Genomic DNA, 21,597 nt, shown 5'->3' with positions numbered 1-21,597 from the left:
CCAGGTGCCCCAAGTATTCACTTTTAACATAATCTCCAAAAAGAATTGTTGACAATGATAGATGCTTGAGTGTCCTTGTAGTCAGTTATCTCTTCTTGGTATTAGATTTCACTTTTCCATGTGCAACATATTCACAGGTAACTAGCTGCATAGATATTCTCTGAGGGCAAGTGCTGATTTAGCAAATTCTTGATAATTTTTTTGTTTTTGTAGGCAAAAGGTTCTCAATAAAGCAATTTTTTGAGGTTCAATACTCTCCACAGAGCAAGTCAATAGATAACAGTAAACTATTAAGCCTCCACTTCTCTTGATGGTAACGGCATTTCATGTTACCTGTGGCATTTTGGACAAGCCATGATGGATTCTCTCTCATAGATGAGAGGAACCATGAAGACTGCACGTGCCTAAAAGCAGGAGCCTGGGGTATTCCCAGTGGGCCTAGTGATTGTGTGTCTTGAGTATTTTCTTCAAAGTTGACTGCTATGATCAACACTGTCTTTTCTTATGAAACAGCATAATAAATTGATGAGTCTGGACATAATAATAGAAATGTCCCATCTGCTGTTATGTGCCCTTTTTACTTTATTTTTCATCATCAACAAAATGCTGTAACAGCATTGCCAACTGGGAAGAATGACTCTTGAAAAAATTCTCTTCTTTGCATTTCCCTTCAAGAATGCATTTTACATCTGTATCTTTTACTTGCTCTTCTTGGGCTCATCAAGTTTCAGCATTAAGTATTTTATCAACTCTGATCTGAATTTCTAATTCATAGATACTGGAGCCCTGCTTGGTTTATATTTTAAGGATCAGTGCCAGCAAATAGTCTTTCCTCTTTCCTTAATGAATAACTTAATACATTCACCTCCAATCTATGTAGATTACTTGGAAGAATAATCATGTACTGTTTTATTCAAAGAGCAGTCCTTAGTCACTTGTTAAACTTTCTTTAACAAGTTATGTTTCTGAACTGTGCAAATTTTGAGAAAATAGATTGTGATGCTATTTTATTATGAATAATTTTATAATAACTATTGGCCCAGAGTAATATATATACATATATGTGTGTATATATATATGTATATGTGTATACATATATATACACACACATATATGTATATGTATACATATATATACACATATATATATACACACATATATATACACATATATATATACACACATATATATACACATATACACGTATATATATATACACATATACACGTATACACGTATATATACACGTATACACACACATATACACGTATACACATATACACATATATACACACATATATATACACATATATACGCACATATATACACATATATACACATATATACACATGTGTATATATACACACATATACACATATATACACATATATACACATGTGTATATATACACATATATACACATATATGTGTGTGTACACACACACATATACACACACATATACACACACATATACACACATATATGTGTGTATATATACACATATATACACACATATATGTGTGTATATATATACACATATATTATTTTATAGTGAGAATTGTAGAGAATTCAAAGCTGTTGATGTACTTTTCGCTTGAAGATAATTCCTGGTTATTTGAAAGGTTATTTTAAAATAGCTTCTTTGAGTTAATTTGTAGACACAAGTTCAATATAAAAATTGAAAAACAAATAAGGAAAATAGATTTTTTTTTTTCACTAATCACTTGAAGGCAAAACTGACAATTGATGTGCTTTGAGATGCTACATTTTACTGGGAAAAGCAGTAATAAGAAGACCTAATGGGTTCAGCTCCACATTGGCAACAGTTTCATGACCACACCAATTCACTTAACTGTTGTGGGCTTCATTATCACCAAAAGTCTTTCTGGCTGGAAGTCTGTTCTTTCATTCACTGGTTTTTGTTGTTGTTCTTTTTTTTTTTTTTTTTTTTTTTTTTTTTTTTCAGCTCACAGTTTTTTACTACTGTGAGATTTACTCAACATTTTCTTCTTCTGAGCCCTTCTTTAAATTATGCTTCCCACTGGCTTTTATTGTAATGACTGTTCTGGTTGTCTGTTATGCATTATTATTTTGACTAAGTAATTAAGTCTTTAACCAACTTTAGTTGTTTTATTCTTCTTTACTTTCAAGGATACCAACTGGAGGATAACAATGCTGCATTCATGGTAACTCTTAGAATTCTTTATAAAATGAACCCTTCCTATTGGATCCAATACTGGCTCAAAGCACTGGTGATTATTGTGCAAATCGGTTGCCTCACTGGGGAGATGCTAGTCACTCTAAGATCATCCTACCATCTCGTGCTTCTGTGAGTTGCCCCCCCCACCCTCCCCAGCATCAATCACACACAGTTCAGTAAGCTACTGGAGAAACTATCCTCTGGGGAGATTCTAAAACTTAAAGTTAAGTGCTTAAGACTATAACTTGAACTAATTACCTACCTGTTTCTAAATGACTGCTAGGACACATCCCTTCTGTCTCACATCTTCCTTTGTCTCAGCTGTCCTGAGTAATAGTATTCTTGGTTAAAACTCACTGTGCAGACCCTTATCCCCATCCTGCTGTGTTCATTGCCTAGTCCAATATTTCCCAACCATTTTCTATTATCATTTCCCTAAGGAAGGAGGCTTTTTAGATATTGTTTTCCTTAACTGCTCTCCCCATCCCCCCAACAACGTGGGATTTTAATGTCTTCAGATACACTATATATCTATTAATATATGTATACAGTATATATGTGTTTTAGATAAAAAAGAGTTAAATTTTTTTTCACCAGTCAAGAATCAATTCTCACCCCTGTTGAGAATGTACCATGTAACCTGACTCTATTTTCCTCTCCTTTGGCTTCCCAAACCTTTCCTTTGTGTGAATATTTGACTCTTCTAGATTCATTCTGTGGATGCTGGGCAATTGGGTTATTTCAACTTTTGGTTAATAAATGTTTCTATGTGCATTTATATATATATGTGTGTGTGTGTGTGTGTGTGTATACCCATATATATACATGTGTGTACACACATGTACACACACACGTATATATACATATACATATACATATATATATATAACCTGGCACATAGGTATGGGTTGCTCTATTATATATTTATGTATCTGGATGAGCGGAATTGCAGAGTCATAGGGTATTTGTGTTCTTAATTTTTCTAGATAATGTCTAAGTGTTTTCCAAAATGCTCACACCAATTTATAATCTTACTATCAATTTATGAATTTCTTTTGTTTTACATCCTTAGCACTATTTGGGTAGTCTTTATTTTTAATATTATATGAATAATGATATCTTAGTGTTCTTAAATTTGCATTTTCTTAATTGCTAATTAGGTAAAGCAGCGTTTAAGTAAATTTACTGGTCTTTTTTCTGGTGTGTGTGCGCGCGCACGTGTGTGTGTGTGTGTGTGTGTGTGTGTGTGTGTGTGTGTGTGAAATGCCTATTCAAGTGTTTTGCTCATTTTAAAATCTCATTTTCTATTTTTAAAATCTCATTTTCTATTTTTAAAATCTCATTTTCTATTTTTTTCCTGTTGATTTTTAGGAATTCTTCATGTATTCTAAGTGCAAGTTCTTTGGATATATGTGCTACAAACATTCTCCTGCTGTATCCCCTGTTTTTACTCCTTTTATGATGTCTTTGGGTAGTTCTTAATTTTAAGTTAATTTATCTTTTCCTTTATGTTCAGTGTTCTTTATGTCTTGTTGTTTATGTCCTATCAAAATGACAGGAATGTACTTTCCTATAATGTCTTCTATTAGTGTTTTGATTCATTTTTTCACATTTATTGAAAAGGTGATTCTTTTCCTAACACTCTTGAGAGCCATGCCTACTGTATTTCAAGAGTCCAAATAAGTATAGGTCTATTTTTCAGCAATCTCTGGTGTTCCACTGATCTGTTAACTGTCATTGTATAGTATGCACTGACTTAATTACTGTAGCTTTTTACAACAAGACTTGATATCTTGAAGAACAAGACTTTTGTTGAAGTTGTCAAGAAGTGTGTTGGGTAGCCTTGGCCCTTTTTACCTCCATATCAATTTTAGATTCAGCTTGTTTGTTTCCACAAAGCAAATGGGGAATTTGATGGAGATTCTGTTGAATTTCTAAATCACTTTGGAAACTTTAAATCTTTGAATCTTCCACACCATGAACATAGCATGTTCAGCTTTTATTGAGTTTTTTCTATAATATCTGTCAGTAAAGTTTTATGGTTTTCTCTGAAAAATTCCTACACATCTTGTTAGGGTTATTCTTGGATATTTAATATTTTCTGTTAATGTAAATAGAATATTAAGACATACTTAAATTTAATTTCTAACTATTGATATATAAAAATACAATTGTTTTTTGTTTACAGATTTTTATTCCCCCACCTTGGTAAATTCTCTTATTTAATCTATCTGTAGAGCTTTTTTTTTTTTTAATTTTTTAACGTTTATTTATTTTTGAGACAGAGAGAGACAGAGCATGAACAGGGGAGGGGCAGAGAGAGAGGGAGACACAGAATCTGAAACAGGCTCCAGGCTCTGAGCTGTCAGCACAGAGCCCAACGCGGGGCTCGAACTCATGGACCGTGAGATCATGACCTGAGCCGAAGTCGGATGCTTAACTGACCAAGCCACCCAGGCGCTCCTATCTGTAGAACTTTTTAAAATGTCCCAAGGACAAAATTATATGACATACAGATAATAATGGTTGTGCTTCTTCCTTTATCATTTTTACATATTTTAATTTGTTTTCTTGCTTAATTTTGCTAAGGATTTCCAGAACAATGTTGAATGTTGTTCAAAATATCATAAGGAAATATTTCTGAATTGCACAATTTTATAAGGTGTTTGTATACTTTTTGCAGTTACCCTTTTTTCCCTTCAAAATAACAAATGGAGCTGTTTGTGTTTTGTGGTTATTATCATTGCTTTCAGTCCACCTGGCTATGTGGTTTCTTGGAAACCTCCATTCTTTGAGATACTCAAGAGAAGTTAGGATTTTGTAGTTTATTCAGATTTTTCAGATTTTTCTCATTGTTAGGATGGGGGCAACACTCTTGGGGTGTGTGTGTGTGTGTGTGTGTGTGTGTGTGTGTGTTTGCAAGAGGGCATGCTGCTGGCTGGACTGGGATGCAAATCCTCACTCTCTGCTTTTCTTCTTTGATATCACCCTGTAGTAGAGAGGGGCATGGTCATTATACTTGGGCAAGGGTGGAAATCTAGACTCCTATCTGGGCCTTTGCTGACAGAGTGGGTGTGGAGCCATATTCCTCTCCCATAGTATTTAGGTCTAATGGGGAGGTTATTGTTTAAAAGTTCTCTGTTTTGCTAGGTTGCTCCCTCCTAATCCTTTGGCAGACTTTACGTAGAGATTTTAGGTCTCCCCATTGGTTTCTACTGGCCTTTTTGGTTGGAGACTTCTGATTGTTTGAGCTTTATTTAGTCCCCTTCTCCTTTCCTGGTTTGCAAAGAATTTTTCCTTCTTGTATTTCAGTATTTACCCTCAAATACCTGACTAATTCTAAAATATATCAATACTTTACATATCCTACCAGAGATCCTAGAATGACTGAAAGCCTGGAGGTGGAGGGTGGGAGGATCTGGCGAAGAGTTAGGCAGACTTGGGTTTGATTCAAAGCCCTGTTATCTAGATTCTGTGCAAACTTAGGAACTTACTTAGCCATGCTGAGCCTCAATTGCCTCATCTGTAAAACAAGGATAACTAGTTAGTAGGGCTGGTGAAAACTAAATAAATGTTTGTAAAGGAAGTAGCAAATTGCCTATAACAGAGAAGACCCATAAACGATAACTAATGTTAATAATTATTATATTGTATACCTGAAATTAATATAACACTGTATGTTAATTATTATTGAAGAAAAAATATCCTGAATCCAGTTTCTTACACATTATTTTTGTCAAGTATTTTAGTTCCAGCTCATTTGTAAATTCTCTCCAATTTTAATTGTTATTACAAGCCCTATTGACACTCAGTACTTATTTTAACTTAGTAATATGTTTACCAATTTCTTTATTCAGCATTTTCCTTGCTTCCTATCCCTCCCTTCCTGCTTCAATTATATTCTTGATAAAATACATGCTTAATAGCTTTTTTTATTGAGAGTAAGTGGTGACAGTCATTTTTATTTTGCCTTTGAGTCTAATGAAGTAAGCCTTAATGTTTCTCTCAGCTTCACAAACTTTAGACATGTTACTTTCAGACTGTAGGCCCCTCCACCTCCTTTTTTAAAGAGCATTTACTTTGGAAACGTGGTCATGTCAGATTCCTTCTCTGCTCCTTTAAATGTCTTTGTCTCCCAGCCTCTCGCCAGTTTTACAACCCAGGATGGGAGCCCACTTGCCATGCAATCATCGAGAGTGATAGTGCCCCTACACTTGAGGTGAGCATAGCATAACAAGTGTTAGAGAGTTATCAGATCACTATGTTGTACACATGAAACTAGTCTAACACTGTGTATCAACTATACTTCAATAAAAAAGAAGTGGCCTATTTTACCAATATTTGTGGGAGGGTAGGAGCCTAACTTCCAGAAGCAATTGTCAAACACAGATGACCTAATCACAATGATCAGCCTCTTGGCTAGGTATCTCTGAGTACTTTCCCACAAACTTACCCCAGCACTTGAAATTCTTCCTGCTTTTTGTTTTAATGGAGTTGGGTTCAGTCTTTCTCCCCTATTGGAATAGTCTTGAATGAAGTCTTCTTTGCTCATTTAATTCCATCCATCTGGTGCAGTTGTTCTTTGACAACTCAGCTCTCCTGAGCGATAGTTTTAACTAGAAGAAAACCAATGGTTATTTTTCTTTCTGTACCTTAAAGACATTATTATAGATAACAGTACATTCTAATGATTTTAATTGCTTTTGAAGCAGACATCTTCAAGGACACCTATCTTTAAAACATTTGTAATATTGTGGGAAAATGTACGTAACAGAAAAATTTCCAATTTAGCCAGTTTTAAGTGTGCAGTCCTGTGTATATTGACATGGCACAACTATCACCACCATAATCTCTAGAACTTTTTCATCTTCCCAGACTGAACCTATGTACCTATTAAACTAAAACTCCCTTTCCTGCTCTCTCCTAGCCCCTAGAAACCACCATTGCGTTTTATGTTCCTATGAATTTTGCTATTCTAGGTACCTCATATAAGTGGAATCATTCATTATTTGTTCTTTTGTGTTTCGCATATTTAACTTACCACAGTGTCTTCAAGCTCATTCATGTGTGGCATGTCAGAATTTCATTTCTTTAAAGCTGAATAATATGACATTGTATGCATATACCATATTTTATTTATGCATTCATCCATGAATGGACATTTGGGTTGTTTCCCAGTTTTGACTACCAGAAATAATGTACAAAGATCTCTTTGAGACACTGCTTTCCATTCTTTTGGGGTATATATATCCACAAGTGGGGTTGTTTGATTACATGATAATTCTGTGTTTCATTTTTTAAGGAATTGGCATAATACTTCCACAGTAGCTGCATTATTTTACATTTTCACCAGCAATGTAAAAGAGTTCCAATTTTTCTACATTCTTGCCAATACTTGTAATTTTTTATTCTTAATTTTTAAATAATAGCCATCCTGATGAGTATGCAGTGGTATCTCATTGTGGTTTTGATTTACATTTCCCTAATGACACGTGATATTGAGCATCTTTTTATTTTATTTTTATTTATTTTTTTAAGTTTATTTATTTTTGACAGAGAGAGAGAGAGTCAGCACGAGCAGGGGAGGAGCAGAGAGAGAGAGAGACAAACACACACAGAATCCGAAGCAGGCTCCAGGCTCTGAGCTGTCAGCACAGAGAGAGCCTAATGTGGGGCTCAAGCTCACAAATCCTGAGATCATGACCTGAGTCAAAGTCAGACACTTAACCGACTGAGCCACCCAGGCACCCCTTCAGCATCTTTTTATATGCTTATTGACTGTGTATCTTTGAAGAAATGTCTATTCAGATCATTTGTACATTATTGAATTGGGTTGTTAGATTTTTTTATTGTTGAGTTGTAAGAGTTATTTATATATTCTGAATATTAACCCTTACCAGATACATTATTTGCAAATTTATTCTCATGATTTTTAAAATTTTTACAGACCTCTGATAGAAATCTCTTGAGAAGAGCCATATATATTCAAAATAAATTGCCCTGATATTATTTCAACATGTAAAAGTTATTTTAGAGCATGCTGTACATGTATGACAAGTCGTATGGCAGGAACCATTGATTGATTAATTAATTCATTTACTCATTCAACATTTCCTAAATATGTATCATATTCCTAATGTTAAATGTCTGGTGATAGAGATGCGGGACAGAGTTCCTACCTCTAAACATCTCACAGTGCAGCAGCAATGGGATGACAATGCAGAAAAGGATATTAAGTTTTATATATTTGTACAAGGTTGGCACCTACCTACTTCTGGAGTCTGATCTTCCTCTGAATTTCTATTTCCAGCTATGCTCTTCTTGTTTTCTGGCCTCTGCACATCCCCTATAGCTGGAATATTTTGTCATTTTTTTCTCTTAACCTCATCCCCAACAGCTAATTTCTAATCATTTTTCAAGTTCGAGTTTAAAAGTAATTTCCTCACTGATTCCTCTGCTGACCTAGTTCTTCTAGTTACAGGTCTTCCCAGCAGATCTTATAACCCTCGTTTTGACATCCATCACACTGATGACTTCTTCAATGTCTGTCTTCCCCACTTGCTTCTAGATTATTTAAGGTCGGGGAATCTGCTTACTATTATTTTTGCCCAGTCGCATCTCCCTGCTCTCTTGCAGAACATATGTAATGGCTTTGTGAGGTACCAGAATTCCCTTTCTAGTATATTTGTCTTTACAGGGAGCTGTAAAGGATATTGTCTCTCAGAGAGAAGAGTGGGAGACTGCAAAGGAGATTGCCGCCATTTTGCAGTATCTATGTGTTGTTGCTGCTGACCTACTGACTCGCCTCTGATGTGAAGCCGCAGCTGGGCCAGATGCATGTGATACAGCCAGCAAGAGTCCTGCTTTTACAGGATTCTCTTGTCATCAAGGTCAGAGGCAATAAGAATGGACATGGGTTTCATTCTCTCCTAGTGGGATTCTAGCCTGATCTTCGTCTTCCTTTCCTGACTGCCTGTTGTGTGAACTCTAAGCTCCAGCCTCAGAATTGTGATAGCCTATATATCTCCTACTGGTTCTGCTTTCTGGTCAAATCTTTCTGAGATGGAGAAGATCGTTCTTTTCCTTCATAGCTGATATAAATAGCATGTTTGTTTGTGAACTTACTTATTGGCTGCTTCTTCCACTAGATGAAACATAACACAAATTCAGAAAAAAGTGGTTATGTTTGAATTCTGGCTCCACCACTTACTAGCTATGATTTGGTTCCTTCATCTGTAAAATGGAAATATTTATAATGCCTACCTGATATGTTAGGAAGCATTATTTTTATAAATCCATGTGTGGCACATATATGCAGTATATATCTATTTGGTAAATAAAAATAATAAAAACAGTGGGCTGTAAAGCTTTTCAGGACAACACAGGTATCTTTTCTCTCTTGCTTAGCACCTAGATCCTAGTACCCTGAAGAATGCATAGTACATAGTAGGTACTCAAGACTTGAAATGAATTCCTGTATAAAACAATTTCAAGGATTGACAGGTTTTTTTAGTGTTTCATTTTTTTTTAAGGAATGATCATTTTTTTTAATGTTTATTTATTTTTGAGAGACAGAGACAGCATGTGAGCTGAGGAGGGGCAGAGAGAGAGGGAGACACAGAATCTGAAGCAGGCTCCAGGTTCCAAGCTGTCAGCACAGAGCCTGATACGGGGCTCAGACCCACAAACTGTGAGATAATGACCTGAGCTGAAGTCGGCCGCCTAACTGACCATCCAATATATCAGAGAAATATACCATACATCTCTCAGTAATAGTGGGCTGCTAAGGCAATGATTCTCACTGTGAGAAAGTGATGGTGCAGAATCCTGGGAGTCTGGGGTAGGAAAAGATCAGGTGAAAAATCTTCATAGGTGATACCATGTACCTCTTGTGTGACTGTGTCCTCAAGAGTGGTTTCTCTGGGCCAGAGTCAATGGTATTAGACTTTCCACAAAGATGTAAGCATTGTAAAAATAATAACCCATTTATTAAATACAAATACATTGTCTTTAATACTCACTGGAATGCTCAGAGATTATAAAATAAAGACACAGAGGCTTACCTTATTTAATATTATTGTAAATACAAAGTGATTTATTTATTCAAGAATTCTTCTCCCTGAAAATCTCTTCTTGTCTTTTTTCTGAAAATCTTTAGCTTCTCGAAGTTTGTTTTGAGTTTGTTTCCTGATTACAAAACAAAGCAACATGTTGACATCTGAATTTCTCAAAATTAACAAGACTCAGCCACCTCTGTCCTGCTGGTAGCCTACTTTCATCCAAAGATTCGTTTATTTCTAATTAAGCATGCTAAATCAATTATTTTCTGAAACAGTTTTTCCAGTTTTGTAATTGAGTTTAAAAATGACAGACTTTAACTTAACGATATCCAGTACGGAGAATCTAATTTCAATTTCAGTGTTCCATCGTAAGCCAAAATGTCATCTAAACAAATAAAATAACTTGACCACAGTAAGTCGTGCAAAATAGTTTCTCATTAACCTTTTAAAAATTACTATCAGTTTTATACCCAAGAAATAGATAAGTCAGATTTTTTATTTGTAGTCTAGTACTATCTTTAAAATTTTTTCTGATGGAATAACTAGGAAGCTGCTCTTGGGAAATTTCCATTCCTATTAGCAGTTCCTGATGGGAAGGGGATATATTGGGTATCCAGAGTCACCAAGTCATTTCTTTGCTCCTGGGGTTATGAAGTAGTCCTAACCAAATTCTAATCTAATGAGAAATGTCATTATTTCTAGCACTTAAATTACTTGGATTCACTTCTTGCCAGTCCACATGAAGCAAACCTGCTCGATCCACTTGCTATCATATCCTCAGACCTTTACTGTATAGTGTGTTTCTAGCTGTGTTCTTCTTAGCCCTAGCTGATGGGTACTCAGGGAAGGGAGTCTCACTTGTATATTTGCCTAAAGCAGAGACAAATGGGAAAATGAACTTGCTTAACTGAAACAAGTATAAATTATTTTTGGATAATCTTTTGGTTTAGGTATGTATGGCCTTCCTTCCCTCTATTAGCCCAGCTAATTAAATGTAGTTGGTTAAGGTCTTATTGGATCTTATATTCATCTGTGCAATTCTCAGTTCTATTAATTAGAAACTGAAGGAGACACATTTACCTTGCTTTTGTCTTCAAATGGAAGATTTCTTATTTACTGGATACTTGAAGGGGAGAGATAAAGGATAGAGGAAAGTAGGCCAAGAGAGTATCTTTTCTTTGTACAGAACAAATTCTAAGTAGTTTTCAATATGTTTCTGAGGGATAATACAGAATTTGGCACTGATGACTCCTCAAAGCTGCCATGAATCCCCCAAGGCTTCTGCTGAATCTACAAATATTAGCTACTTCCTTTGTGGTTCCTCCCTTTTGAATCCCAACATTTTAGGTCAAGTTTCCTAGCAGATCATAAGATAAGGTTTTGTGTGCAACTGATTTATTGTAGAAATCTCTAAGGGGAACTCAAAAAAGACTGGTGCTTGGGACAGAAAGAGGAAGAAGCTGGAGATAAGGGTGAGTTCTTGGGCCACAATTCCACAGAGGGTGTCTGTGCCTCCATCCTTATATAGAGTGTTGAGGTATAAGATGCACTTCAGAGTTGTCAGAAACCAAAGCAAGGTAACTGGGCAAGGGAATAATTCCCATACATGTTAGTCACTGGCTAAAGTCTGATTCAGGTAAACATAAACTGCCAAATGCTTATCTCTGTGTCTGCAGCCAAGTGACTCTAATGGCCTCAGGGCAGTCCTCTTAAAGAGCTACAGGTCCTGCCCATTGAAAACTCTAAATCTGGATGTGGGGGTGCATGAAAATGGTATAATAGAGATACAGGGGCATCTAGGTGAAGCACTGATGTTGTCTCTTATTCCAGGATAATGCAGCGTGGGCTTGAGGCATGACCCCTGACATAATCTTCTATCAATTTTTGTTATTACAGAGAAATCCCTTTCTGGAGGGAACAAAAAGGGACAAAATTTTACCAGGATGTTCATATAGTTTTCCTGAACTTGGTTCCCTGTGGTCCTCATTTCCATCTGCTAAGCAAGGTAGGCCTATGTGGGAGTCCATTTTTCTGTATCCCAGGTATGAGGTAAATCAGTTCTGACCTCAATCATACTTACAAATATCTGCTACATAAAACAGGCTTCCTTTTATCCCTATCAAGATGCTGAACTCCACAGAGGTTCTTGAGGAATAGGTACATAGTCTCTGACTAAAAAGCTCCAAATACCATGACATTCCCATTCAAACTTCAGGAACTGGAGGCTGGTAGAGGCTTTTGGCTTAGAAGATCTGCCTAATGATGACAGTTGCACCTGGATGATATGATTGGTTCTTTACCTTGGCACAGAATCCCATCCTCTGATTCCTATAGCCTGAGCTCATAGGTACCTGGAGAATTTCTTCTGCAACTTCACCCTGATATGAACAGAGAGCAGGGTTGATACCATCTGGTATGAATTGGTTCGGAATTGTGGCTAACTTCTTTTCTAATTATTTGGTATCTCTATGATGCTCAGTGTACATTTTGAATCAAATTGTTAAATATTTTGATGATTTCTTCTGGTCCAGAGTGACTTTTCACTCCTTTTGAAATTGATTGCTCTTTCTGAATTATTAGAAAAAAATCATTTCTCTGTGTCAGAATATTGTGGCCCTAAGCAGAATAAAATAACACAATGGTGGGACTTTCCACTTCCTACCCTGGTAAGACTTTGCTCAGGATACCACTCCTTTGCAGGGAAAAGTCACTATAATGAGACAGCCCCAAGAAGCTGGGAACTGGGTATTAGAGGGATTTATGATGTATTTCAGAAACGAGAAGATTTTCCCTGTCACAGTCCCTCTTATTTTGGACTTGTAAGCAAAATATTAACAACTGTTGTGTTTGACTCATTATATTTTTTGTATTATAACAGCTAGCATTGTCCCAATAAATAGGCAATGCCTTTTTCTCTTCCTTTTTATGAGAAATGACTCATATGACTTAAGAAAATGACTCATGTCACCATCTGCTTAAGTATCCCTAAGTATGCCATCCAAGTTATGTAACATTGTCTATGCAGAACACACAGATGACAGGCAATACATTTTTGATTGGCTTCCTGTCCTTTTTTACTCTTAGCTACTGGAAACTTATTCAGCAACTCAGTGGTATGTTTCAGCCAAAATGAAAAAGTTTCCTTGCAGAAGCTGGCACAATGTACTGCAGTATTTAGAATTTTATGTTCCCACAGGAAGCTCGATGAACCTTTCTGTGCCCTCTGCTCCAGTATAATGGTTGTCTTCTCATGTTACAATCCCAGGCGTGGGTCTTCAGAAGTCACCTCCTACTTCGGTCATTAGGTCACATTATATTATGTCCTCCCCTTTTCCTAGATAAAGGGTCAAATCTCTTTTCTTTCATGTTGGGGGTTAGTTGAATATGGAGTCTTTCTGAGAATACTATCTATTGGGTATTAGTATTCTGCTAAGGTTGGGAAGCTCGGCTTTAAAATATTATAGTTCATTTGTATCTTTCTCAAAAGAAATGACCTCTGATAGACTTTTTATACCAACGAGTGAGGAGAACATAAGATTTTTTACCAGGATCGTTGGCATAATGCTAGTAAGTACTACTTAGTCCACAGAGTAGACAGCTGCTACACCAGAGTTTTCAATTCTCCTGGATGTGCGTTGCACTTGACAGACCTTGAAGATGACAGGGCAGTTCCATGTACTGCCATACCCTTAGTGTTTCGTGTCCCTGATCTAGTCTTCCTTTTAAGTTGCTATTGCTCATACCACATGGGTTGAAAATTACTGCAGCTACCCTGGCCAGCATTGATTAGAAAAGGGATTAGACACTCAACTGATTATGTGGTTGGAACGAGGTCTTCTGAACTGACTTTTCAAACTGTCTGGTAATGTCTTCCATATTGCCATATACAGGTGCATTGACACAGTCAAAGTCTTCATATGGGATGTATAAATGACAGGTTAGAAAAGAGCAGATGGGTCACTACACCTCCTGGTGTATTCTAGCAGACTCTGAGCAACTGATTCAGTTCTCCACGAAATCTCTATGTTTGTCAGCCTAGAACCTAGAGTGACTGTGTCGGTGAAGAGATACTATCTTCTACAAAACCTTGACAAACTTCAATTTATGAGAGCCATAGGATCTTCACTCATTGTTTGCTTTAATGATCTTGGTTAAAAGAAACTCCCCAAATACAACCTGTGTTTCCTCCTGATCGACTAGCCAAAGAATAAAACTGAGCCCTGGGAAGGGAGGAGAGTGGTATGATGACAAGTATGAATGTTTACACCCATTGCTTCTCTGTACCGTCCTCAGAACTATATCCCAAAAGATGTGTGCTCATGGCCAATTCTGTTGACTGTAATAACACCTCTTTTTCAATTCTGCTTGGGTGCCCTGAAAAACAATTTTTTTAGAAAGTGCTCTGATGCCTTCAAGCCACACAGAGGTGGAGCGATGCTGCGTTGTCACTCTACAGAAACATATCCTGACGATGCTCTCAACCATCAATGCAACATCCTCTTTTATTCTTTTTCTGGTCCACGAGGAGCCTGTTCTGACCTGCCTTTAAACCTGCTCTAGCTGTTTGATTCTCCAGAGAAATCTCCAAGTGAGAAAGAGTGCCTCATGTTCCAGTAGTGCTGACCTCTGTCTTATAGACCACAAAGCTGTGTGGCTTTTTGTCCTTAATATCTTAAATAGAATTTGTGAAAAAACACTTTGAGTATTTCCTCAAAGCGTCTCTCCTAGGACTCATGCATGAAAGCAGAGTCTGGGGTGGGAGATATTCTAAGTGACCAGCATTCTGGACTTTGTCTTTGTTCATAGATTTCCAACCCCTGTAACACCGAGAGGATTCTTTTGTATCCTAGCTTTGACTCTGGATTCACTTTCATCCCTGAGGTTGTAGTCTTGCCTAGAATAGGATCTTCATGCAAGGAGTCACCTGTTGAGCTCCCCTTTATTGCCATCCATAGATTCCAAACAAAACAGAATTTTATGTGAACTTAGTTCCAGGTTGGGATTACTATGGGTCAGGATTCTGACAGAAAACAGAATCTACTCTAGCTGGTTAAACCTGAAAGGGATTTTTAAGGGATATCAGGTAGCCAGTAGTCTATATCTCTAGCTTTCTAATACTGCTTGAGGGAAACTTCCAGGAACAGTTTCTAGAACAACACCACTGAGACAAGGTAGCTGCTACCTTTGGCCTACCTAGAGACACGCTTTGTCTGTCATGTATTGGGAACTCTGCAAGTATCAATGCCAGAATCTTTGTCTCTTTCTGCTGATTTCAAAGTCAGGCTTTGCATCATTAAAATGTGCACCTTGCCCACAGCTTCTTTCCTATCGTTGTTCAAGCTCATTTCTGAATCTTTGACTCTCATGGGTGTATCTGATTGGTGGAATGTAGACTGCATGTCTATATCATAACTGTAAGAAGTCTCGGGTTATATCATATCTTGTACACCAAAGTAAAAGAGACAGTCCTTGCAATGTGGGTACTGTCATAGTTAGGAGAGGGAGTTCAAATGATACGGGATGACTGCAAATAAAGGAGGTTCAGCACAGATCACAAACAATCATATTTTGGGGAGTTTGAGTAGTAATAGTATTAACACAAGTAAAACTTAATAGCATTTATTAAAGACTTGTTATTGCTAAACACTCTGGTAAATGCTTTACACACTTTATCTCCTTTTATACTTACAACAACACTGAGTGTCTTACTAATTTTCTAAAGCTTATTTAGAGAGAGTGCACATGTGCATGAGTGCACGCCCACACAAGTATATAAATGGGGGAGGGGCAGAGAGAAAGGGAGAGAGAGAATCCCAATCACCCACTACTAGTACAGAGGCTGATTCAGGGCTCCCATGAACCATGATATCATGACCTGAGCCAAAATCAAGAGTCTGGTGCTTAACTGACTGAGCTGCCCAGGTACCCCAACACCAATTGTTTTAAAATTCATTTTATTTTATTTTTGAGGGAGAGTGAGAAAGAGAGACAGAGCATGAGTGGCAGAGGGGGGCAGAGAGAGAGGGAGCCACAGACTCTGAAGCAGGTTCCAGGCTCTGAGCTGTCCACATAGACCTGGAGGTGGGGCTCAAACTCACAAACTGTGAAATCACAACCTGAGCCGAAGTCAGATGCCTAACTGAATGAGCCACCCAAGCACACCTGAAATTCATTTTTAAAAGTAGAGAACCAAAGCCCAGGGAGATTAAGAAATGTATCAAAGTCAATCAATTAGGAACTGGTGGAAACTGGCTTTAAAGTCACGTCTTTTAGATTCCAGCTTTTATGCCATGCTGCCTCCCTAACTCATACCTTTCTTGCAAAGCAATATTTCCATGTAGAAAACATTGTTCAGAAGTTTCTTTAAAAAACAAGAACTCCAATAAAACATATGGTCTATTTAGACATCATTTGGCTCATGAAGACTATGCAGAAACACATACCTAATAGTCTTTATGCTTTCTACACTACATTTATCTTAAAGTTTTTAATAATAACTTATTGCTTTGGAAAAACTATCATTCAACCTTTTTTCTTTCAGAAGGATATGGTAGGTTTTCTGTTTCATACCTAACTTTCCAAGTAGCTTTTTCCTCTTACTTGTCTTTTATCACCTTCTAGACTGTTGATACATTCTATTAGTTTCCATGAGAAGGTTTAAATTCTTCTGCTGTCATTCTTTGAACATTTTCACATAGGGGTATGCCACATTTTAATTCATTTTTCTTTGCCTTGTTGCTTTCCTATACATGGTTTATGTTGCTTGAACAACACATTATTTTATCATTGTCACCTCCAACCTGTATGCAACCTTGGTAGCCATTTCACTCATCTTTTTTCAAAATTAATTTTTTCAGGTGTATCCAAAGGTGAAAGATACTTTTAAAACCATCACAACTCCTGTCACCACCCCCCAAACTTTAGTATTTGGAAACATAATATCATGAAACCTGTCAATTTTTAAAATTAGAGAAACAAGTATTAGTGATAAGAAAATCATTTTTTTCAACTTCATATCTAATATGTGGGAGGAATTTGCTCAAAATTTTATTCCTTTGCTGTATTTTTTAATTTTAAATTCTCCTTTGCTCAAACAAGTAGAGGAAACATACAGCATATGTTTTTAGCTTTTAGGGATGACATTTTAGGAAAGGTAACTTCCACTTAATGCCAGGACACACACACACACACACACACACACACGGACACACACACACACACACACACACACACACACACGCCTTTCCCCACAACTGCTAACTGCTATTCACTGGATCAAATATTGCACCATTAGAGATGAGGAGTATAGGAGAGGGAAAAAGCATGAATACCTCCGAGATCCTAGGTTGGTTGACTGGATTGGATAGTGGTGCCACAACCTGAGGTAGAATTAGTCTTATTAGATGCAAAAGATTATTATGAATTCAGTTTTATTTATGTTGGTTTGAGATGTGTGTGAGACATCTGGCTAGAGCTATTCAGGCAGTGTGAAGCTCAGAGTCTGCAAGAAAACACAGATTTGCTAGTTTCCAGCATATAGAGGTATATATCAGTTATCCATTGCCATTGCAATGGTATGTAACAAACAACAGTAAAACTTCAGAAGCATACAATTATGAGCATTTATTTATTGACATCTATAAAACTTGTCAGGGCTAGCTTCCTCTGTTGTGTTTCTCTTCGTGACAGCTGATGAAGAATGCTTTTGGCTGAGACAACTAGGGAATCTCAGCTCTGTAGTCATGCTCTCCTTCTCTAATAGGTATGATGTGCTTATTCTCAGGGCAATGAGAGAGGAACAACAGCTTACAAGTCCTTTCATATACATGCTTTCTAGTTTCTGTGCCCATCACATTTTCTAACATCTCATTGGCAAGTTGTATAGCCAGGCCCAGTGTCACAGTGGTAGGATATTAAAACACTAACATAAGTAGTGTTTTGTATCTGACTTCGTTCATTTAGTGTAATGGTTTTTTCAAGTTACCCATGTTGTAGTGTGCATCAGTACTTTATTATTGCTGGTTAGTATTCTATTGCATGAATGTATCACTTTGTATTTTGCTTTTTTTTAGATCATGGATATTTAGAACGTTTATAGTTGTGGGCTATTTTGAATAATATATCTAGAACTTTGAATATACTCTTTTTTTTTTAATTTTTTTAACGTTTATTTATTTTTGAGACAGAGAGAGACAGAACATGAACGGGAGAGGAGCAGAGAGAGAGGGAGACACAGAATCGGAGGCAGGCTCCAGGCTCTGAGCCATCAGCCCAGAGCCCGATGCGGGGCTCGAACTCACGGACCGGGAGATCGTGACCTGAGTTGAAGTCGGACGCTTAACCAACTGAGCCACCCAGGCGCCCCTGAATACACTCTTTTATGTGGACATGTATTTATTTCCACTGGGTAGATACCTGGGTCAAATTGCTGGGTCATATGGTAAGTTTAGGTTTAACATTTTATTTTCTCTTCTCATTGCATTAGCTAGTTCTTCCAGTATGATGTTGAAAAGTAGTGGTAAAAGGTGACATCTTTGCTTTATCCTTATATTAGGAGGAAAGTATTTTCTCACCATTAAGTATGGTGTTAGGTGTAAGTTTTTTTGTAGATACTCTTTATCATGTTGAAGACAATCCCTATTATTCATAGTTTACTGGGAATTGTTATGAATTGGTGTTAGATTTTGTGAAGTTTTTTCTGCATATAATAATATGGTCATATAATTTTTCTTGTTTGGCCTGTTGGCATGATGAATTATACAAATTAATTTTCCAATGTTGAACCAGTCTTGTAATCTTTGGTCATGGTGTTAAATTCTTTGTATATATTTTTGGATTTGAATTGCTAATAATTTGTTGAAGTTTTTTTATATCTATGAGAAATAATGGTCTGTAGTACTCCATCCTTGTAATGTCTTTATCTGATTTTGCTAAAACATGAATTAGGAAGTGTTCACTGTTTTTATTTTTTTGGAAGAGATTGTAGAGAATTCACATAATTTCTTCTTACATGTGATAAAATGCACCAATGAAACCGTGTGGGCCTGGTGCTTTCTTTTTTTGGAAGGCTATTAATTACTTATTCTATTTATTTAGTAAATATAGGCTCTTCAGATTATCTATATCTGTTTGTGTGAATTTCAGTAAATTTCTGTTTTCTAAGGAATTGATCCAGTTAATCTAAATTATTACATTTGTGAGCATAGAATTATTCAAAATTATTTTTTTATTACCCTTTTAATGTCAACGGGGTCAGAAATAATTGTCTATATTTCATTTTTGATATTAGTAACTTGTGTCTTTTCTCTTTACTTCTTAGTTTGCCTGACTAAAATTATTAATTTTTAGATGAATAAATCATCTTTTCAATGAACAAGTTTCTTATTTCATTGATTTTTCGCTATTATTTTCTGATTTTAAGTTCCATTGTTTTCTGTGCCCATTTTTATTATTTTGACTGTTTGCTTTAAGTTTATGTTGCTGTTATTTCTCCAACTGGTGGCAGCTTGAATTATTAATTTTATATTTCTTCTTTTCTATTATATGCATTCACTTTGATAATTTCCTTCTAAGACTGCTTTTATTGCATTCTACAAATTTGGATAAGTTGTATTTTAATTTTCATTGTGTTCAAACTATTTAAAAAAGTTTTTTTGAGATTTCTTCTGTGACTCCTGTGTTAAAAGTGTGTTTTTTAGTCTCTAACTATTTTGTGATTTTTTTCAAGATACCTTCCTGTTACTGATTTCTAGTTCAATTCCATTGCAGTCAAAATAATAATTTCTGTGATTCTTTTAAGCAAAAAATTTTAAGTGTGTTTTTTGGTGTGAAATGTGGTCCATCTTGGTGAATGTCCCATGTGAGCCTGAGATGAATATGTATTCTGCTCTTGTTGGAAGAAGTAATCTACAAACGTCAATTAAATCAAGTTGGTTGATAATGCTGTTTATGTAAATGTTAACTAGTGAGGTGAAAGAACTATATTCTGAAAACTATAAGACATTGATGAGAGACACTGAAGATGACACAAATAGATAGACTGTGCTCACAGATTGGAAGAATTAATATTGTTAAAATGTTCATTCTACACAAAGGAATCTACAGATTCAATGCAATCACTATCAAAATACTAGTAACATTTCTCACAGAATTAGAATAAATAATCCTAAAATTTGTTTAAAACCACAAAATACTTGAATGGCCAAAGCAATTTTGAGAAAGAAGAATGAAGCTGGAGATAACACAATTCACATTTCAAGATACACTACAAAGCTATAGTAATCAAAACAATATGGGACTGGCACAAAATAGACACATAGATCAATGAAACAAGATAGAGAACCCAGAAATAAACCCATGATCATATGGTTAATCTATTACAAAAATGGAGATCTATGGTTAATCTATTACAATGGAGAAAAGACAGTCTTTTCTATGGTATTGGGAAAACTGGACAGGTTCATGCAAAAGAATGAAACTAGGCCACTTTCATATACCATATACAAAAATAAACTCAAAATGGATTAACAACCTCAGTGTGAGACCTGAAATCATAAAAATCCTAAAAGAAAACATAGACAGTTACCTCCTGCACATCAGCCTTAAAAACATATTTATAGATCTGTCTCCTCAGGCAGAAACAAAAACAAAAACTACTGGGACTGTACTAAAATGAAAAGCTTTTGCACAGTGAAGGAAACCATTAATAAAGGAACAAGGTAACCTAGTGAATGAGAGAAGATTATTGGATATATCCAATAAGGGGTTAATATCCAAAATGTATAAAGACTTAAAAAACTCAACACCAAAACCTAAATAATCTTACTAAAAATGGACAAAGAACCTGAATAGACATTTTCCCAAAGAAGATATATAGATGGCCAATAGACATATGAAAAGGTGCCCAATGCTATTCATCAGGGAAATGGAAATCAAAACCATGAGACAGAATCTCACACCTGTCAGAATGGCTAGTATCAAAAAGATAAGAAATAACAAGTGCTGGCAAGGACATGGAGAAAAAGAAACCTACGTGCACTCTTGGTGGGACTGTACATTGGTACAACAATTGTGGAAAACAGCATGGAGATTGCTCAAAAAATAGAAAATAGAGCTACCTATGATCCAGTAATTCCACTATTGGGTGTTTATCCAAAGAAAACAAAAACTAATAGAAAAAAAACTCACTAACTGGAAAAGATATATGTACCCTTATGTTTATTGCAGCATTATTTACAATGGCCAAAATATTGAAGCAACCCAAGTATCCACTGATAGATGAATGGATAAAGAAGATGTGGTATTTATATAAGGAATATTACTCAGCCATAAAAAGA

At 36.1% G+C, this 21,597-nt stretch overlaps 1 protein-coding gene across 1 annotated transcript in view; it reads left to right on the top strand.

The window, feature by feature from the left end:
- The window catches only part of ZNF385D (zinc finger protein 385D), a 1,296,755-nt gene that overhangs the window by 32,825 nt on the left and 1,242,333 nt on the right, over window positions 1-21,597 (top strand). Inside the window, exons 2-3 of the mRNA XM_049629860.1 lie at window positions 8,899-9,091; window positions 12,158-12,266. The gene's annotated coding sequence lies outside the window, so the exon portion shown is untranslated. The remainder of the gene's footprint in view (window positions 1-8,898; window positions 9,092-12,157; window positions 12,267-21,597) is intronic.

The sequence above is a fragment of the Panthera uncia genome, chromosome C2, assembly GCF_023721935.1.
Source record: "Panthera uncia isolate 11264 chromosome C2, Puncia_PCG_1.0, whole genome shotgun sequence".
NCBI classification, from domain to species: Eukaryota; Metazoa; Chordata; class Mammalia; order Carnivora; family Felidae; genus Panthera; species Panthera uncia.
This window is presented reverse-complemented; position numbering and strand designations above follow the sequence as displayed.